Consider the following 22,272-nt stretch of genomic DNA (forward strand, 5'->3'; position numbering starts at 1 on the left):
AATTGTCTAGCTCAGTGGGTTGGACAGTGCTGACAACAAACCCATTATTGTTTAGTTACTCCATACAAGTAGTTGAAATGCATGCCCAGCATGTTTAACAGAGATAATACACACTTATGATATTTAAATGTACCTATAAATCAAGTTATAGCTGCATTTATCTATCTTGTCTTCTGAAGGGCAGGCAAGTAATATAAACCAAGCTTAAAGGGCTTCTCTAAAACAAAAAAATCAAAAGAGGGGTTAACAAGACTCAGACACTACAGAGATGGGCAGCAGTATAAAACCATAAAGATAGATTCCTTCCTGGATACTTTATTTCCATCATGTTATGGTGCTTAGCACATCTGTCATCCTGCTAAAGCTAGATTAGTAATCCAAAGTGAGGGAAACAAAAACATACACTTGTGGCACCTTAGAGACTAACAAATTTATTTGAGCATAAGCTTTTGTGGGCTACCGCCCACTTCTTCGGATGCATAGAATGGAACATATATTGAGGAGATATATATACACATACAGAGAGCATGAAAAGGTGGGAGTTGTCTTACCAACTGTGAGAGGCCAATTAAGTAAGAGAAAAAAACTTTTGAAGTGATAATCAAGATAGCCCAGTACAGACAGTTTGATAAGACGTGTGAGAGTACTTACATGGAGAGATAGATTCAATGTTTGTAATGGCTCAGCCATTCCCAGTCTCTATTTAAGCCTAAATTGATGGTATCTAATTTGCATATCAATTCAAGCTCAGCAGTTTCTCGTTGGAGTCTGTTTTTGAAGCTTTTTTGTTGCAAAATTGCCACCCGCAGGTCTGTCATTGAATGACCAGACAGGTTAAAGTGTTCTCCCACTGGTTTTTGAATATTATGATTCCTGATGTCAGATTTGTGTCCATTAATTCTTTTGCTTAGAGACTGTCCGGTTTGGCCAATGTACATGGCAGAGGGGCATTGCTGGCACATGATGGCATATATCACATTGGTAGATGTGCAGGTGAACAAGCCCCCTGATGGCATGGCTGATGTGATTAGGTCCTATGATGGTGTCACTTGAATAGATATGTGGGCAAAGTTGGCATCGGGCTTTGTTACAAGGATAGGTTCCTGGATCAGTGTTTTTGTTCATTAAGCATAGGCTTAATTCTGCTTCATTGAAGTCAGGCATTTTATCATGGACTTCAGTGGAATCAGACTTAGGCCAACCCTGAACACTTTTGAAAATCCCACCCTTAAAATGATATGAGATCAATTTAAAAAACAAACAAACACAAGTAACATTTTCTAGCCTTCAGATTTCATGATTCAGTATCCTGGAGAATGAAAAAATAAGAATGAAAAAACACTGATTGTGTGTGGTGGAGATAAGTTTGACATCCAAATAACACGTATTTCCCAGTAAAAAGTGATTTCATTCTATAGTCCATGGACTGCACATGGATGGTCAGCACAGTCCTCCTCTTTGGTAGTCCACAGAATGGAAGTTTTGAGAACCAAGCAGTGAGGCTCTGGGAGAATTGGGAGAGGATCACATGTACTTTGAAACATTCAGTAGGCACCATACTTCTAAGACAGTGGTTCTCAAATTCTTTCAAAGAAAACATTGTAAGAGTGAGATCTCCAGATTGACCAATTCCCGCAGAGCTCCAGTAATTCATTCCCACTACCAGAGAGGACTCTGCTGGCTATTCATTTGAAATAGAGCAACATTTTTGGTAGGTAAAATGTTCACACAAATTGGAATTTGGACAGGAAAGAGGAGCTAACACCATTATTCTTACCACAGGGCATTTAATAACCACAAGTGGTCAGGACCACGGTTTGGTTTTCTATCTCCTATGAAAGACAGCACCTTCAGTAAGACCCCTGTAACAAATGTGTGACACACCGGAGCGCTGAGAAAATACTGGTCTTTATATCCCAGCAAAGATGGTGATTATAAAAGATTAATACCCCAGTTACATGGCAAGGGTCATTATCCACTGACTGAAGTGGCTGCTGTTAACAGCAAAAGCTGGTTGGAAAATACTAAATATTTTTCACAAAAAAATGTTGTCAACAATTCAAAAAGGTTCTAGTTACAGCAATGCCCCCTAATCTTTTGCTTTGTAGCATTGATACACAACTATAGCTATGCAAAATTCTACATTTTTCTCCCAGGAAATTTCCCAGGAAAGTTTTTCACCTTTTTATTTCCAATTATCCAAATTTGCCTTTATTTGCAATTTTGACAAAATGGCTATTTCTACTTGAAAGCAAACAACCTTTTAAATTGTCATATGCTTTTGATGCTTTTAGTAGAAAATTGATTCATTTTAATTTCCAAAGGTTCCATTCAGTTTATTTGCAGTTTTGCATTCAATTATGAATATTTTACACATCTCTATTCTGGTTACTCAGTCACCAGCAACACTTTCAGTAGAAACTGGCTTTTCCCTGGAGATTTCTGATCCAAATACTAAATCTGTCCCCATGGTGCTAAGTTTATAAGATCTGAGGCTAGAACAGCCAGAAGCTGCATGGCTGCAACCCAAATAGCTCTTTTCCTGAGCTAATCCTCTTTGCTAAAAAAAAGAGAAGAAAAGAAAAGAAATGATTAAGCACTTTGATAATAAAACTTTCCAGATAGTATTCTGACATTTCACAACGGTTTCTAAATGCCTAATGCAAAACATATCTTGGGAATTGAATCGAGAAAATATTTTCATTCCAAGCATGCTGAGGCTGGAAAACAGAGTAGCTGCTGCTAAAACTTACTGTACATATATATGGTCTGACGAATAAGCTGACACTTTGTCAGTTTTCAGTTGTTTATTTTCCCCCTAAAATGTTCATGATGCTGTCTAGCACAGCTGCAGCACATTCACTGGGCCTGATTCTGAGCTCAGATTCTACCCAATCTATGCCAGGCTAGCTACAGTGACTTCAATAGACACCAAGGTAAGTGAGATCCAAATCTGGACCATTACTTTACTATTAAGTCTGTCAATTAAGTACCCCTTATCAGTGCCTTTGAAAATTTGAAATACCAGAGCAGCAGTATATTATGTTTGTTTTATACATCAAAAATATACTGAAATACATTAAATCTTAATTTAATGTTATCTGTTTTATGGCCATATCAAGCTTAGGCCCAGATCAACGAAGGTATTTAGGTGCCTAACACCCATTGGTTTCCTTTGAGGATCTGGGTCTCAGATGTTAGGGCTGATCTGCACTTAAAAATTTTACTGGCATAACTATGGGCTGGTCTACACTACTGCTTAAGTTGATGTAACTTACATCACTCAGGGTACATCTCCACTATCCGCCGGATAGCAATCGATCTATCGGGGATCGATTTATCACGTGTAGTGTAGACGCGATAAATCAATCCCCGATCGCTCTCCCGTCAACTGCTGAACTCCAGCTCAGCGAGAGGTGGAAGCAAAGTCGACGGGGGAGCCGTGGCAATCGACCCCATGCCGTGAGGACACAAGGTAAGTCGAACTAAGATACGTCGACTTCAGCTACGCTATTCTTATAGCTGAAGTTGCGTATCTTAGGTCGATCCCCCCGCCCCAGTGTAGATCAGGCCTCAGGGGTGTGAAAAAGACACTCCTTTAAGTGACATAAGTTACATCAACCTAAGCACTGTTCACACCGGCACTACGTCTTCCCCAGACAAGCTACAGCGGTGCAGCTGCATCGGTGTAGCTGCACCAATGTAGCACTTTAGTGTAGATTTGCCCTATGCCAATAAAGTGACAACACAGTTATGCTGTAAGAGCCATAGCGTAGATTCAGTTATACCAGCATAAGACATATTATACTGCTATAGTTCATTTCGGTTCCCAAACTAGAAGAAGATATTAGCCCTCTTATATTGGTATAACTGCATCTACATGAGAGTGGTTTTGGGACACAATTAAAGCAACAAAACTTTTAAATATAGACAAAACCTTATATTTGGTAGAGGAGTATGGCAATTGGTGAGCTTTCTTGTGCTAATGAAAAGGAATGGGTTTCAGAGGATTGCTGTTTCTCCAAATAATCTTAATTGTATGCAGTTTAGCCTGTAAATTATTATTTTAACACCGGAAATGTTGAACTTTAATCTCCAGTTATTATCTGTCTGCATTATTCAAGCAACTAGCACTGCAAATAGCACCATTGTACCAAGAGACTCTACACGGGTTATGAATTAAAGTGTGATCTATCTAGAAGGGAGATTCAGATCTCCATCCTTCTCTTTGCTTTAGTTGTTGGCTTGTGACTACCAAGACAGATATTTTTTATTTTCCTTGATCCATTATTTGGGGATTGCTTTGGCAAAGAGGTGAATCTTGCAATGCACCATGAATCCAGTGAATGTCGGACTCATCCTGTCCTTCTGTTGGAAGGAATTCCAGAGACTTGGGTTTGCTATTGAGAAGGCCAAGAGATTTCAAAGGCCTGATACTCAAGTCACACAGACAAACAAAGTGAGAGCAGGAGCCAGCACAATCCACACTCACTCCTAGAACCACTCACTGGAATAGGGTGACCAGATGTCCCAATTTTACAGGAACAGTCCCAATATTCAGAGCTTTGTCTTATATAGGCGTCTATTACCCCCACCCCCTGTCCTGATTTTTCACACCCGCTGTTGGGTCACCGTATGCTGGAACTATAAATTCTAGAAGCCATTGAGTGGATTCGGGGAGTGGCAGCCAGATCTAACAACCCAAGCACAGAGGCAATGATGGAGGATAGCCACCTAGGACCCCATGTAGAGCTTTGGAAGGCCTGTTGGTTTTGAGGGGGAGGGCTGAAGTAAGGTGGAGTCTAATTTCCTTTCCAAACCCCAGAAGTAGATATTGGCCTTTTACATATTTTAGATCTGGTTAGATCTAAAATGCTGACAAAGACAGATCTGGCATACTGGATCTGAACATGCCAAAGATCCAGAGTCTGGGTTTCAAACCCATCCCTAATAAACCCTGTAAAAATAAGATGGACGATTAAACATTTCAGATTCAAGTGATGAGCACATGACATCTGTTTAAATGTCATAGATAACCATGCTCCTCACCTACTGCCATCTCAATTTAAGCCAGTGCATCTCAACCTTTTCCATACCGTGACGCAACCTGACACCAGAAAAATTAGTGTTTGGACCTTTATCATACCTAGCCATAAACAAAAGGGCAAATGGTTGCAACTCCAAAGTTGAGAACCCATGATTTAAACTATACCTCTTGATACTCCCCTTAACATACTTGGGACCTGATCCAAAGCCTATTGAAATCAATGGAAAGACTTCCATTGATTTCAGTGACCACTAGAACAGGCCTCTGGTCATCACACCATTGTGTTTCGCTTGACAACCTGCAGAGGCATGACTCACCTATCCAACATACAGTCTGATGTCATTCTCCATTCCCATATTTAATTTTACATTTCCAATATCAGAGATGGATGGAGATTTCTCTTCAAATGGCTGATGTGCATGCCCCTGCTTTGACAGAAGTGATGATAGTGGGAGTCGGGGGCAATGAAGACTTCCCAGAACTGAGCTCTTTGCTTAGGATTATTTATGTATTTGACATTCCTCTGAATTTCCTGGTGGCAGGCATGGTTTGAAGGATAAGTGCTGCAGGAAATACAATCCAATGAGATTCCAGACCCACCCAGAAGCAGTAAATATCAAAAGCCTTAAAGGAAAGCCTATTCTTATGAGATTTTTCCAGCCCAGTATCTAGACCAAATAGATTCAGTTCAGATAAGTATTTCAGTAGTTATTTAGATGACTTAGTTAATGTCTGCACTGCACTGCACTTTGAAGATGAAAAGTGTATACACAGGATGCAGTGAACATAATGGCCTAATTCTGCTCTCAGTGTCTACTAGGAGTAATTATACCAGGATAAATGAGAACGGAATTTGGCTAAGTGTATGTACATTTAGTAAAGCTTTGTGGTCTCTTAGATTCTACAGTAATAAAAATATTAATCTGAATAAATAATAATATATGATAATGTATGAGATTCACTTAATATTCTGAAAGAAATCTGGATAAAATATATCTATGGTATACAACGAAGGGTATTGGTCCATAGACAAAGAATAGCTACAGTCTTCAAACCACATTTAGGTGTAAGGGGTATTCCACTTGTATCTGTTAAGGGAACAATATTGCATAGTACCGTCATAAATAATCTGGAAAATTTAGGTTAATGTACAGTAATTAGTACATTAATCTAATCTGATAATGATACCGAATGATGAGGGATTGTAAATAAAGTGGGAAGATAGTGTGAAATTGCAGAAGGACCTGAAAAAGTTTAGAAAATTGTGCAAGGCCAATTGGATGAAAGTCAGCATGAATTAAATGTAAAGAAAACAATATCAAGCAAACAAGATGGGACAAACTTGGCTGGAGATCAGCATTGCTGTATGTTATTGCTGAATCAGAGTGGCATTTTTAGTACCCTATCCAACATTAGGGGAGAAAGAATAGATATGCAAATATGCCTTCCCTAAGGATTACAACATAATAACTAGAAATATGTTTACCTGTTACACTTGAAGTTTTTCTGCTGTTGTAGAACACGTATTCACCAAATTGGGATTCGCTTCACTCCTCTTATATGTCACATAATTATTTTAATTGATCCAAGAAGCACACTGCAGAGAGGAGAGAAATTAATGGCCACATTTGCACTAGAGAAAAGTAACAAAAAATTACCGTCATACCTGGTTAAATATTTGCATTGATTGACTTTATTTTGAATGTCATTGCAACGTGTTCATTGATTTGACATAAAAAACTGTGCTCAGTGATTCTAACTTCATATTATCCTTGCTTCATTAGAATACTGTACTTTCATTAAGAAGGTTGGGATCATTGGCTTCAGACCTACTGTGTGGATTTGAACCGTTCTACCTAATGCATGGCCAAATTTTAGGGTAATGATACATAATAAATGTTTGATATCCCAACGACATCTATTATTATAAGTTACTAGGTTACCTCAGAGACTTTTAATAAATTATATATACTATGTGGGTAAAAATTACTTTAAAAGAATGTCTGCAACCTAAATAACAAACACTCAAATGTTAGGAAAAGCCAGATTTATGGTTGTCCACGCAACCTTAGGTTCTGCCATTTTATGCATCCATCCCGTGCATAGAAAAAAAAGTGTGTGATCATGTAATAAAAGAGTGTATCATAATGTACATGCACAAGGGGGTGAATTAAGATTGCACTGCCAGCTGAAAATCTGGCATTTCCTATCTTTTTAGTACTTGACTTTGGAACCTAAATAATGTTCTTTTAAGGTAATTTTTTGTGCGTATTTGTCCTCAGGTGTGTGATGGTGATTGTGTTGTTTTGGGAAAAGATTATATTCCCAATTATTTATTTGCAGCTGTAACCACCACCTCACCCACATTGTGAACCTTTAGCAGGGTTTGAATCCTGAACCTTCAGCATTGTAGTACAGACAGATACTACTTGAACTTCAGGGCTAACAATATTAGTTGTCAGTGGAAGTGATGGGGAGAGGTTGTTGGATCCAGGTTCTAGATCCAGAGAGTGGCTGTGGGGAAGTAGCCTGGATTGGCGGTCTCTTGTTCCCATCCCCCAAGCTGGGGAAGCGCCTACCTTATGTTTTGACTGAGGTACTGGCTGTTAATGCTATGTGGGTGGGGAGGGCCACCAATTTACAGAGGTGCATCCTGCTACAGCTGCTATAGCAGCTCTTTAGTGTTCCCGAGGCAGTGTGTGCTGCTGCTGATAATTTGGTGGTAGCCTGAGCCCAGGATCAGAATGTTCAGTGATTTTCTCATGCTGCCAAAAATTCTTCCAAGGACTGCAAAAGTGAGAGACAGGAAAGCAATTTTTGACAATTTATGTCTCAGTCAAATCTGAATGGAATTACCTGGGACAAAGAAAATGTGCTTCTCAAACCTGAGGGGTACCTCCTTCTGGACGTCAAAGGTCTGCTGCAAACAATGGAGGTGTTGCAAAGAAAAGATGCAAGAAGCCTTTATAATGGAACATGTCAAGCAACCTAAATAGAGGGGTTTACCCTGAAACTCTGAAAGCTCCCAGCTCCCCCTATAATACCCTTCTATAGTTACCTATATACAAAATAATATTAGGCAAAAGAACTATAGTTTTTAGACCTGATCCGAAGCTTGTTGAAATAAATAGACTCCCATTTTTTATTTTCCTCCAGGAGCCATGTGCAATCTGTAAAGCCCTGTTGTGATGGGGTGTACCAGGCCCTTTGAGGCCCCCCTGCGGGAGGCCCTGTATTCTTATCACACCCTGCCCTAGGAAAAGGAGCAGTAAAGGTGGGTCCTCCAGGCCTGCCTAGAAAGGCTGCAGGGAAGCAGCTAATCAGAGCTCTCAGCAGGCTCAGTTAAAAGGAACTACAGGGCCTGGGCAGATCAGTTGCTGGCTGGGACCAAAAAGGTGAAGAAGGATTAAATGGGAGGCTGCGGAGAAAGCCTGGTCAAGTAGGGATAGGACTATGAAACTTTCTAGGCACAGAAGCCTGGGAGAAAGAACCCTGACTAAAATGGGGCAGAGACAGTTACAAGTGCTCCAGACAAAGAGGCCTGAGAGAAGACCCTCAGAAATCAGGACAATGAGAAACTCTCCAAGAAAGGAGGCCTGGGTAACAGCCTGCTTAAACAGAGAACAGACAGAGAACCCAAGAAGGTGGTGAACAGAGTGGGAAGTAGCTCAAGGAATGCAGCAATAGCACCTAGTAAAGAAAGCAGCGCATGGCTGCTACTTCTTGGGACCCAGAGTAGTAGGCAGGCCCAGGTCCTCCCACCAGCCACTGGTGGAGTGGCCAGAGCCCCGAGAAGTTTAGGTTTGGGGCCTGAGAAAGGAGCTAGAGTTTAAACAGGCCCCGAGACGGAGCAGAGGTCCAACTGTTTGTTGGACTGTGTTATCCCGGAAGGGGTTCCTTCATGTGTCTTTAGACTATGTGTGACTTAGCTGGAGGGCTGAGCCACTGAAGACCCACCTGGGGAAGGCAACTGCCAACAGAGAGCACTGGGATCAGAAAAAGGAAAGAGTGCAGGATCACACCCAGCTGACAGGAGGCACTCGGGAGAGCTGAGTGTGTCCCATCACAACAGTATACACAGGGCTGTGAAGCATGTTTGAATTCCAAGCTATGCGCAGTTTGAAGTAAAATGGTTTCAAACATGGTTTAGCTGCCTGTGTATTCAGAAGACAGTTTAAACAGTTTAAAAACAATTTTCATGAGCCATTCCTGAGCCTTGCATTCCATCCGCACTTCAAAATACTGGGGAGCAACCATGTTGTCACCTGACATGGTTGCATTTGCAGAATAGATAGTGCCTTAACCTTCAAAGACACTTCTGCTGTAATACTAGGGTTACCATATTTTGAGCCTCCAAAAGGAGGACACTCCACGGGGCCCCGGCCCCGCCCCCGGCCCCGCCCACATCCACGCCCCAACTCCGCCCCTTCCCCAAAGTCCCCGCCCCAACTCCGCCCCCTCCCCTGCTTGAAGCAGGTAAGGAGGGTGTGGGGGGAGGAGGCGCGGCCCAGTCTGGCCTCCCCGGGGTCTCCAGCCTGGGTCGGCTCGGGCCCTGGGGTGCCGGCCCCGGCCCCCGGCCGAGACCCCCGGCCCGCCCAGCACTGCCAGTCCCCAGCCCGGCCCCCGGGCCCCTGGCCGAGCATCCCCGGCCCGCCCAGGACTGCCGGGCCCCGGCCTGGTCCCCGGCTCGGCCCCCGGCCCCCAGCCCGGCACCGCCAGCCCCCGGCCCCCGGCCCCCGGCTCGGCACCGCCGACCGCCGGCCCCGCATGTCCCGATTTTCCCGGACATATCCGGCTTTTTGGGATTTCCCCCCGGACGGGGATTTGGAGCCCAAAAAGCCGGACATGTCCGGGAAAATCCGGACGTATGGTAACCCTATGTAATACCATTCCTTACAATGGTAATAGCATGACCACACAGGCAAGAAAAAATTGGGGCACAGTCATATTTCAACATGATTATTGTTAGTGGGTGCAGGGGGGCTTAGTTATTCAGGAATCTGAGGCATAAGGAAGACCCCCCCCCCCCGCTTTGATGAATGTTAAGAATCCAGTGGCTGAAGAGGGAAATGGCTGTGTTGATAGCTATGTTCAGAGAGCTTGAAAAATCACACTACAGGGTGAAGAGAAGCCTCACCTATAGCAGGTAAGCAAGTTCTAGCTGTATTATTGTAGGCCTGAGGGAAGGCAGATTTCCTGTTGATATATTTGCTTTCAGGATGCACGTGACTCTAATCCTGTTAAATAGCAGTTGGGAAAATATGTGTAGGGGGGTTGGAATAAGAGGCAAATGGAGGGAAAAGTAATTTAAAATGCCTAACGCCTGGCCCCATTCACAATTCTCTCCAGTCTCAGACAAGTTGATGATTGTCACTTGCTAAGTATCTAACATCATAATTCATGCAACTAAATCAATACCTGTCTTGTACCACAAACCACCTGTATGGCCAAGGGAAGTACAGGAATTTCTATTTTTGAAGTTAGCTTGTTATGTGGTGATAAAGATGGATTCACCCATGTATTCTGTCTGTACTACAGTGGCAATCTTGCACTCTCCTAAATTTCTCATGAGTTGCTGTCTGTGTGAAGATCTCCTACATGGGAGGCAAGGTGACTCATTCTCCCTCCCTGCAATATTTCCCCTCTCCTTGGACAGACCAGCTATAATTCCAAGGTTCTGTGCAATGCGGAGACGGGGGATTGAGGGAAGGGTAGAACAGAAACAGGAGGGAGCAAACTTGCATTATCAATCCCCAAATCCCACAGGGAATTTGCTGAAAAGATAAGACAGCCCCATGGAGCTATAGTACTTCATCTCCCTCTATCTAGGAGGGCTTTCCCCAAGTTGACATCTTGTGTAGGATCCCCCTGGAGCCACACTGAATGGGACCCAGAGACAAGAACAGGGTGCCTTGGAGCTGATGCAAAGAGAATCTGTACAGGTGGCCTTTTGCCTTTGACAGATGTCGAGATCTGGGGGTATGGGGACCAGCCCTTCTTCACATATTTCTCCCCCTCCCCAACATAATAATCCAGAGGGAACTTGGTGAGGGGGCTGTTGTGGAGATTTAGTCCCTTCTACATTCCCTCCAAAGGGTTTTTCCAAGGGAGAGGATGATCTGGCCCTTGGCTACTTCCTGTCTCATGGAAGACATAGATTTGTCTTTGTCATGCAAGTAGCCATAAATGGCTCAATACATTTTAACATAGTAGACTAACAACTGTTTTGCCTCTTATAATTTGTAGGAAGAAGTATTCTAAGGCAGTTAGTTAAATTTTATCAAGAAAAATATGGTTTCTATTGGTTTAATTTCTCAAATTCCCCCACATGAATTTTGGAATAGTCTGATAATTGCAAAATACTTGCTCTTCAATGAGATCAAGAAAACTATGTCTGTTTCTACAAATTCTCGTAGACAGTTAGTTACCCTGCCTATATTACACAAATGAAACTTATTAAAATGGCTGAAAAGGACAGGGGGGTGCTTTCCTGCACAGTGTTGCAAAAAACAAAAAACAAAATAAAGTTTCTGAGTCAACCTGAATCCTTCTGGAGGAAAAAGTCTTTCTGCAGAACCTGAATGACAAGAAACTAGTTCTGATGAGATCTTCTTCTTCTTCTAAAACCAGATTGGTCTGAATCAGCACTTTCCTGTGCCTCAGTCAAATTTAAATTTTAAAAGTAAAAAAGGTTAAAAAAATACTGGTCCCTGGGAGTACTCATTTCTTTTTGCAATGAGTGAATCAGAAATCATAGAAATGTAGGACTGGAAGGGACCTTGAGAAGTCATCTAGTCCAATCCCCTAGACTGAGGCAGGACTAAGTCTAGACCATCCCTGATGGGTGTTTGTCTAACCCGTTCTTAAAAACCTCCAATGATGGAGATTCCACAGCCTCCATAGATAATTTGTTGCAGTGCTTGTCTACTCTGACATGACGTTTAACCTAAAGCTCCCTTGCAATTTAAGCCCATTCCTTTGTGTTCTGTCCTCAGTGGTTAAGGAGAATAATTTATCATCCTCCTCAGGGCTTAAATTCTCAGATTATTTCCTAGAGGCCCCCCCTCCCCCCCCCCCACACCCCTCCCATTCGGTGCTCAGGGCATTAGCCCTATAGGTCGGGTGGGGAGGGTCGGGGTTGTGCCGGGGCTCCCACGATTTTGAAAATATTTACCGGAGCTCCGCTCTGGATGGCTCTGGCTGAATTTAAGTCCTGACCCCTTCTCTTTATAAGAACTTTTATGTACTTGAAGACTGTTATCCTGTCCCGTCCCCCCCCCCTTTCAGGCTTCTCTTCCCCAGACAAAACAAACCCAGTTTTTTCAGTTGTAGATCATGTTTTCTAGACCTTTCATTATTTTTGTTGCTCTCCTCTGGACTTGTTCCAATTTGTCCACATTTTCTGAAGTATGATGCCCAGGACTAGACACAGTACTCCAGTTGAGGCCTTATCGGTGCTGAGAATAGTGGAAAAATTACTGTTTTTTTTTGTCTTGCTTACGACACTCATACTAATACATCCCAGAATGATGTATTTTTGGCAACAATTTTATACTGACTCATCTTGAATTTGTGGTCCAGTATAACCTCCAGGTCCTTTTCTGCCATACTCCTTCCTAGGCAGTCATTTCCCATTTTATATTTGTGCAACTGGTTATTCCTTCCTCAGTGTAGTAACTTACATTTGTCCCGACTGAATTTCATCCTGTTACTTTCAGACCATTTCTCAAGTTTGTCAAGATCATTTTGAATCCTAATCCTATCCTCCAAAATGTTTGCAACACCTCCCAGCTTGGTATCATTCACAAAGAGTACTCTCTGTGCCATTTTCCAAATCATTTATGAAGATATTGAATAGAACCAGACCCAGGACAGATGCTTGTGAGACTCCATTCGATATGCCCTTCCAGCCTGACTGTGAACCATTGATAACTACTCTCTGAATACAGTTTGCCAATCAATTTGTGAACTTACCATATTGTAGGTTCATCTAGGTTGTTTCCCAGGTTTATTTATGAGAAGGTCAAGTGAGACAGTATCAAAAGCCTTTTTAAAGTCAAGCTATACCACATCTACTGTTTCCCCCTATCCACAAGCTTGTTACCCAGTCAAAAAAGGATATTAGGTTGTTTTGACATGATTTGTTCTTTACAAATCCATGTTGACTGTTATTTATCACCTTATTATCTTCTAGGTGCTTACAGATTGATTATTTGCTCCATTATCTTTCTGTACTGATGTTAAACTAACTGATCTATAACTCCCTGGGTTGTCCTTATTCCCCTTTTTATAGATAGGTACTATATTTGCCCTCTTCCAGTCGTCTGGGATCTCTCTTGTCTTCCATGAGTTCTCAAAGATAATGGCTAAAGGCTCAAAAAATCTCTTCAGCCAGTTCCTTAAGTATTCTACAATGTATTTTGTCAGGTCCTGCTGACTTGAAGATATCTAACTTGTCTAAGTAATTCTTAACTTGTTCTTTCCCTTATTTTAGCCTTAGATCCTACCCCATTTACACTGATATTCACGATGTTAGTCGTCCAATCATTGCCAACCTTTTTAATGAAAATGAATAATGAAAAACTGGACTAACATGGCATTCAGTGACTACCACCCACACACAGGCGCCAACTTTTTTCTGCGCTGGTGTGTACTCGCGCCCGCCCCTGCCCCGACTCCACCCCTACCCCAAAGTTCCCGCCCTAACTCCACTCCTCCCTGCCCCTATTGGACCCCTCCCCAAATCCCCGGCCCCGCCTCCTCCCCTGAGCGTGCCACTGCATCCTGCTTTTCCCCCCTCCCTCCGAGCACTTGCTCCGTGAAACAGCTGTTTTGCAGCGCAAGCACTGGGAGGGAGGAGGGGAGAAGCAGGACACGGCAGCGTGCTCAGGGCAGGAGGCGGGGCGGAGGTGAGGCGGGGCGGGGAGCTGCCGGTGGGTGGAGACAGGGCCGGCTGTAGCTTTTTTGCCACCCCAAGCAAAAAAAAGAGCGCAGCCTCGCCGTAACACCCCCCCTGCGAGCGCCGTGCCCCCCGAAGCCCCACCCCCTGAGCGCTGCGCCACCCGAAGCCCCGCCCCCGAGCGCTGCGCAAGCCTCCAACCGCCGAGCGCTACGCTGCTGAAGCCCCCCGTGCCATGCCGCCCGAAGCCCTGCCCCCCCGAACGCCGTGCCGCCCAAGCCCCTGCCCCTCCCAACGCCATGCCGCCCAACGCCCCCCTCTGAGCGCCACCCGGCGGAAACAAAAACAAACAAACAAAACCCTCCAGTGCTGCCCCGCCGAACCAAAAAAAAAAAAACCCGAGCGCCACCCCGCCCCAAGGTGCCGCCCCAAGCACATGCTTGGTCAGCTGGTGCCTGGAGCCGGCCCTGGGTGCAGAGCACCCACCAATTTTTCCCAGGGGGTGCTCCAGCCCCGGAGCACCCACAGAGTTGGCGCCTATGCACCCACATACCCAGGGTGAAATCCTGACTCCTTTGAAGTCATAGCAATATTTCCATTGACTTCAATAGGGTCAAGATTTCATGTCCAATTTACATCAGGTCCAGGAGCTGTCCTGATTTTACATCATTGCCAGTGTAATCAGTGCCTCTGAGAGTGTCATCCCTCTGTACACTGTATAGTGTGTGCATTCCACTGCCATCTACTGTGTTGGATGTCATACCTGCACAGAAATCTGTTACCATCTGACCCACTCTAGTGTCTCGATAGGATAAAAGGCCTATTATTGCTACCACTAACAGAAATTCTCCTTTAGGTTATGTGGTAGGACCCATTTCATTTTATTTATTGAGCAAAATGTCCCAAGTTTTATCCCTGCTGTCAAACGCAAAGTCTATGTGACCATGGTGAATGGTAGAGCTGATGGCTAAGAACTCCATGAGGGGAGTCTGAGTCTGAGTCTGATTCTGCTGACCACTTCTTGATTCACCTGGGAGTTGTGTGAACCCTATAGCATCTTCTATTAGGTAAGCAATTAGTCTGTCATTAGTACACAGTCACCCTTTGTTTGAAGCATGCTGTTATTTAGTAATGTTCATATCATTGTAGGATTAAAAGATGTTTAAAAATAGAAAAAAGGAAAATGAAAGGAAGGTGAAATAGGGTTCAAGCAGTAAAAGACTTCGTTCCCTAAACTTCTCCTTGGTCTGATCATTAGTCAAGTATGTTCCTATCCATTAATTGTGAGGAAAATTAATTAGCCATAAATAATTAATATAAATCAGCTGGAGCCTGGCTGAATGTAATTATCCGAGGAAAACCCCCATTATGGCTAAATCTTGACAATGAAAAATCAAATACAAACTTAAACAGTGCTCTGGTATGGCCTGACTCAAAGCCTAGTGAGATCTTTCGGAGTCTCTCAGAACTGTACTTAAAAGCTTTAAGTTCTTTTATTCATACAGTGATTGTAAATGTTTCATGCAACTATGTACAATCCACAAAATCGAAGCTACGTTAACAATTCAACACTTGAATAGCATATCCATTTAGCCTAGCTCTCCTGCTGTCAAGTTTTTTTTAAAGCCTTTTCACATTTTCTCCATTTCTGTCCATTCCACATTGTATTCCATTCAACATTGCATTCCATATTGCAGCTGTACCACACATCTAAACTCCAAGAATAATATGACCACTCCATGTACAACAGAAACTTGGGGCCTTTTGTAATCTGTCACTTTGTCATTGTAGATGTAAGTCATAGCTGCATGGTGTGGTGCTCTGTCCCCCTCTATAGATGGAGAGGCCAACTGGAGAGTGATAAGCCTGCTATCTCTGTGATTAGTAGAGGCTCGTGCATTAAGATCCAGCAGTCCCAGGTTCGGTCCCCATTACTGACAACCCACCCTGGGGTGTTGGCGTTACAAGTGGTAGCCTTACAAGAAATTGAACTGGGAAGCCTCTTGAAGCTGGACCCCTCCACTGGTGGCTTAACTAACAAGAGAGTAATGAGACTATTACAGCCTTGGCTGAGAAAGTTCGGCCTTTTAGTCAGAGGCGGCTCTAGCTTTTTTGCCGTCCCAAGCACGGCAGGCAGGCTGCCTTCGGCGGCATGCCTGTGGGAGGTCCCCGGTCCAGCGGATTCGACGGCATGCCTGCAGGAAGTCCGCCGGTCCCGTGGCTTCGGCGTACCCGCCGCCGAATTGCCGCCGAATCCGTGGGACCGGCGGACCTCCCACGGACAAGCCGCCGAAGGCTGCCTGACTGCCGCCCTCGCAGGGACCGACAGGGCGCCCCCTCTGCAGTTTGCTACCCCAGGCACGCGCTTGGAGCGCTGGTGCCGGAGCCGCCGCTGCTTTTAGTTCAGGCAGTAGAGGTGTATGCATTAAGATCCAGAGGTCCAGGTCCAATTTTCGCTGCCGATAACCCAAGTGGGGGTGTCAGCACTACATAGAGAACACATTTCCCTAATTTTAGGGACAATAGTCAGTGCCAACGATGTTCCGTAAATATGATATTCTATCCAAATTACAGTATTTGTGCATTCTAAGTCTGAGTGTAAAAGAACTGTAACTAAAAAGAGGCTAATTATAAAGTATAAAGTAGTATAATGTAGCTGAAGACAGTGTGATAAAGCTGAGAAAAACAAAGAAAATCAGAAATGAGCAGATAAGAATCATGAACCTCTAACATTCAACAAGATCCTGAATCAAAATAATCAGAGACAGAGAGAGAAATCTATATTCACTCTTTGTCAGGATAAATAGCTCCGGCAATGGTTTAAATTACAAACCAAACCTGGAAACTCTGGTGATATGACTTTAATAGAATAAACACAGTGATCATTCTTCATAATTACCCCTCATTTAGGTCTCTCTGACTGCATGGACTACTAAGATTATTTATTAATGAAACATTCCATACGCTTCTCAGCTATGCCAGCACAGCATTTATTTTATCTTCCTGACTACAGAAGCTCTGGAGTTTAGTTGCAACACAAATCACCTCGACCATGGTGCTCAAGAGATTCTCTTCAGATTTTCTAGCTGACATTGCCCGTGGCTGTTATTTTGCTAGATGCCTGGGGCTGCCTTGAATCCTTCTTTTTATTTGCAAGAGGTGACTGCTCTCTAGGTATAAAATCATTGTGTATTTCACTTCCTTTACGCCTCACCTCTCCTGTTCAACAATTTCTTTCTTCTTTAACTCACGTTTAAAATAGGCCCAAACCAAACCCATGATCTGGATACCCCCAAATGTTTAGAAGTTACGAACCAAGGCTGGAATTTTCAAAAGTGCTGAAGGGAGTTAGGCAGCAGGCCAGAATTACAGTGTATTTCATCTTATGTCCTAAGGTACTTATATGGCCTCCTTTACCATAGTGTCTGAGCACTTCACATTCTGTCATGTATTTTATCCTCACAACACCTCTCTGAAGTAGGGCAGTACTATTATTCCCATCTGTCATATAAGGAACTGTGACAGCAAGAGATTAAGAGATTTGACCATGGTCACAGGGGAATCTCTAGCAGAGCAGGGAAGGTCAATGGAATGGGAGTTTGGCACCAGGGAATGCCTGGTTACGCACGTTTGAAAATTTCACCAGGTGCCTATCTGTGTCTTTTGGTGCCTAAATATTTTTGTTATATCTGGGCCTCAATTCCTATTGAATTTCAATGGGATTTGGGTGCCTAACTCCAGAACTGAGCTATGTGGCTTGGACCATCTATACTTACGGTACATTGAGCGAAAACCTTACCTGGGAGTAATATTTATTCTTAAGAATAGCCTGCTGTTATAGTGATTTATGGAAGAAAGAAGTAAATTCTCTAGCATTTGTATTTTATACAGGTTTTGTATTTCATATTTAGAGCAGTCCTCAGACCTCTTGAACAGTTCATTCACTCTCTACTGAGCCTCAACTGGATGTATCATCCTCCAGTGGATGTATCCTGACAATAAAGGATGGTATGCCTGCTGTCACAATTCACTTCCCCATTCTGCACTCACCTTTACCTTTACACTTGGGACCTAATGCTGCAGGCCTCACGCAAGCAAAGCTCTGGCTGCTTTCATTGGAATCTGTGTTCAAAAGAGCTACAAAATTAGGTCCAAGCAATTTAGGGAGCAGAGACTACATGTAGTCCGAGAAGGATGAGAATACCGAGGAGGAGGGATTAAATAGATTTCTATACCTCTAGCATTACTTCTAGCTGATAATATGTATATGTAAAAATCTAAGGTGGAGGCAAAGTGCAGCAGAAAGAAAAATATCTTTAGGCCCCATTATAGGAGGTCAAAAGGCCGAACATCCCAAAGGCCTGAGAATGCAGTTTATGCCAGGACAAACTCCCATCAGCTGATACTTTGAGAAACAGGGAGAAAAAAATATATAAAGCATTTACTTGTTGTCTTCTAGGTGCTAGAACATGCAATGATGATTATAAAGAGGACAGTGTTTAGTCCTCATTTCATTCTCTTTCCTCCTAAATCCACAGCTGTTCCTGAGGCTCACAACCTTCTTCTCCTCAAAATCCATATGCCTCTCCCCTCCCAGGAAAAGAATCTACCTTAAATAGTACTTGTGAAGTCCTTGGCAAAAGGGTTCTTCCCAAAAGTCCCCTGCCTTGATAGTGTATCAGGACATTACCAAAATCCATATCTGCCAGAGCATTTCAGGATCGCTCCTGCCTTCAGGAAAATAAAGCAAGAGGCTTAAGAATATTGTACTCACATACTCAGAGGAGGCTGCCCATATAAAGGGGGGGGGGGAGATTTTCTGGATGCTGTGCTGGTGCTGAAAAATGAGGCATATCTCCAGTTTCTTTCTATTCAGTTATCCATGAGAAGAACTGACAGTGAAGAAGCAGCATATTGTAGTCAGTGGCAAAGCATAATTCCTTCAGACAAGGATGATTAAGAAATGAACCAACAGGTGGGCACTATAGTCTGATCTTTCCACAGCAACATACATGCTGCCAAGGGGAAAGTATATTAATAGCCTGAGTGCTAGGCTTTCTGAGGCATTGGCCACAGCTGATAAGAAATCCTATGTTGATTGGCATGTAGCTGGGAACTTTCTATAAAACATGGCTGTATGTCCCTTTTCATCCCCAGCAGACCCTTCTAAACTAGAGATGAAACAATATGGAACACAGTTGCCCCATCCCTCCCACTCCAATATAGCAGGACCACTCCGGTTGTGCTGCATAGGAGGTAAGGTCATTTCAGGGAAGGTACTCAAGGGGATTCTATACTTCCACATACAGCAGAGCTGGAATCCACACGTAATCTTAGCATGGGGTGGAGTTTGGAGAAGGGCCTGAATGGATTGTGACTATCGAGACAATAATTATGGAATCCAGCAGCCGCAAAGCCACAGGGTCAACTCATTGCATGAGTCAGCACAGAAACTTAGTCTGTTGCCCTGCATAGGCACTGTCCATCTACTCTGGTTTATTTTCCAGATCGCATTCCAGAACAGCTTCTGATTTGATTGCTTTTAAAAACAAGCAAACAAAAATATCTAACTTTCCATCTTAAGTGTTTTTTATTCCTTTACTAGTTAGTGTCAGAGCAAATTACCTCAAATCCCTGTGAATAATGTTCCTGACTTTGTATTGCCAGCTCTCATTTGCATGGACACTTCCTTATCTAATTTCTCATTTTGTTTTGGAGAAGTGGAACAATTTCTGTGTCTAGTTTATAATTGCCATCATTCAACTTAGTCTAAAACAACCTGTGTGACGATAATCATAAGTACAGGACCTGACTGGCCTCTCACTGACACTGGTGCAAGTCAGGAATTCCACCAGTGAAGTCAATTGAGGGTCTGAAAGAAGAATCAGACCCAGTGTCTCATTTGCTGCTGTCTATATATCACACCAGAAGGAGGTCGTATCACATAATAATGAAGAGCGGGTTGGGTCTGCAGAAGACCATTGTGATGAGAAGAATTTGGATCTTGGCAAACACTAATGTATGTGATGAGTGGAATCACATGTCTTGATACAAAGTCAAACAATCTGTTAGTCAAGAGGGGTAACCCCATTTCCCCTCCCCCCCCCCCCCCCAAAAAAAAACTATGCAGCAACTGAAAGGTTCTGGAAAATAGCTTCTGAACGGAAGCTGAAGAAATATTAGGCTAGAGGGTGCTGAGAAAAATGTGCACCTGTGAGGCCAGAATGATAGGGCCAGTCACATGAAAGTGGCTAGCCAATCGACAATTGTCACACTGTGTCTGCACCTACATTCTAATTTTAACAGATGTGACCATATATTTAAAATGGCCTCTGATTCTTAGAGAAGGAAATACAGGTGCCTATGACTAGAAACTCTGTTATTCCTTACCGGCACTGGACACAGGAAAAGGAGGAGTGAAGATGGCTTTAAGTCACCTTTGTGACTTCTGAATTCTGTTCTGGGCTGGGGGAAGGGGGCCTCTCCACCCTGTGGTACAACTTTGAGCCACTCCAAGGCTACTCTAAATTGCACCAGCCGTGTGTGTGTATGCACATGCACACACGCATGCTGCAGTCAAAGACCCGTAGCCCCAAGCCTCGGCCCAGGTCAGTTGACTCTGGCTCATGGGGGGGGGGGTGTCAGGCTGTGGGGCTAAAAATAGCAGTGTAGACATTCTAGCTCAGGCTGGACCCTGGGCTCTGAAACCCAGCAAGGTGTGTGTGTGTGGGGGGGTGTCTTGGAGCCTAGGCTTAGCCCAAGTGGGAACAATTGACGCTGCTTTTTTAACCACCCAGCCCGAGCCCTGTGAGCCCTGGTCAATTGATTGGCGTTCTGAGACTTGGTGTTGTGGATTTTTCTTTGCAGTGTGGATATACTCTGAGAGCCTTTTTACCAGTGCAGAATATTCAGGGCACACTACTCCAAACACATAGCCTCTGGTTCCCTCCCTCTCGCCCTTTCCCCACACCCAGCACATTCACTATTCTGGGGCTTGCATGGGGACTTGCATGAGCTATTACACTGGCAGGAGCATTCTGTAGTAGCTCCTTTATAATCTGTAGGTGGTATTTCCTGACTAGGGTTGTGGGGTTATGTGCTGGGAAGTTTATGCTGCACTTGCCAATGCTTTACCCATTCTGTGGAGGGTTTTTCATTTTCAGAGGTGTCAATCTGGCACATTGTCTATAGCTGAATTTTTTTTGAGTGAAATTATTTTGTGATCTGAATACTGTTTTAAGTAAAAACAGTGCTTTCCAGTGATGTCCATAACTCAAAGAGTTTTCCCAGTATTTGCTCTGCAATAAAACTTATTTGCCCATTTCTGCTATTAGGGCTTGAACAAACATATTTGATGAGATGAAGCAGCATCAGGCTGAAAAACCTCAACAGAACAATAAACCTGCTGTCACCTATAAAAAGTAATATGTGAATCCACTCATAAGATTGAATGCATACAAACAGAAAATAACTCAGGGCCAGGGCCAGTAGTCAGTGGGGCACTGGCAATAACAGATAAGGAGCTTGGATAAAAAATTGAGAAGTATGTGATTGACTGGATAAATAATAATACTGATGCCAACACAGAAGAGAGTTATGAGAAATGCATAGAATGAAGCTGACCAGACTTGAATGGTGATGGATCTGTTGAGTAGCTGTATTATGAAGGGAAAGAGTTGCCAGGAATAAAGAAATCACACCTGCTTCAAATCATCTTAAAAGATAGATTTAAATCACATATCAAAGTGGTTTCATTTGAGTGCATCATACTTTCCTACATTCAGATTGATTTATGAGACCGCCAGGTACACATTGTAATAGCTAAAACATCCAAGAAACCACAACATAGTGAAGGATGCTTGAGGTAAATAGGAGATTGACGACAGGCTTGTCATTAACTAGCGCCAAAGTAAAGCTACCAGGAAAGTCACATTTAGACTAGTTAAATTACTGTTTTTCCCAGACTAATTAATGCTTTCCTGTCATCACTAATTATGTACCCTGTACTTTAAAATATGCTGCAAAGAGCAAACAGAAGCTAGAACAATAAGTTCATAGATGTGTGCGATCAAAAGCTTTAGCAGAGCTCTCCACAACTCATATGTATTTCAACAAATTCAATATATGTCGTACTAGCACAAGACCCCTTTCTGCCAGGCTATTTACCAAACATACTGCACATCTCAGCAAATGTTTCCATAAATTAAACTCAGTTAAATTAGGCTGTTGGATAATGAACTAAATATCAGATATCAGCAAGGTTTCGGCGACGGAGGAGCTGGAATTATGATTTAATCGATCAAATAAATAATTTACATCATCTTAC

At 43.2% G+C, this 22,272-nt stretch overlaps 1 long non-coding RNA gene across 1 annotated transcript; it reads right to left on the bottom strand.

Moving 5' to 3' along the window:
• Positions 1 to 302: 302 nt before the first annotated feature.
• Positions 303 to 18,894, bottom strand: LOC135972794 (uncharacterized). Its single transcript, XR_010589314.1, has 3 exons — positions 18,721 to 18,894; positions 6,534 to 6,644; positions 303 to 2,560 (listed from the first exon to the last, which is right to left on the bottom strand). It is a non-coding gene; the product is annotated as an uncharacterized LOC135972794 (long non-coding RNA).
• Positions 18,895 to 22,272: the final 3,378 nt, after the last annotated feature.

The sequence above is a fragment of the Chrysemys picta genome, chromosome 7, assembly GCF_011386835.1.
Source record: "Chrysemys picta bellii isolate R12L10 chromosome 7, ASM1138683v2, whole genome shotgun sequence".
Taxonomy (NCBI): domain Eukaryota; kingdom Metazoa; phylum Chordata; order Testudines; family Emydidae; genus Chrysemys; species Chrysemys picta.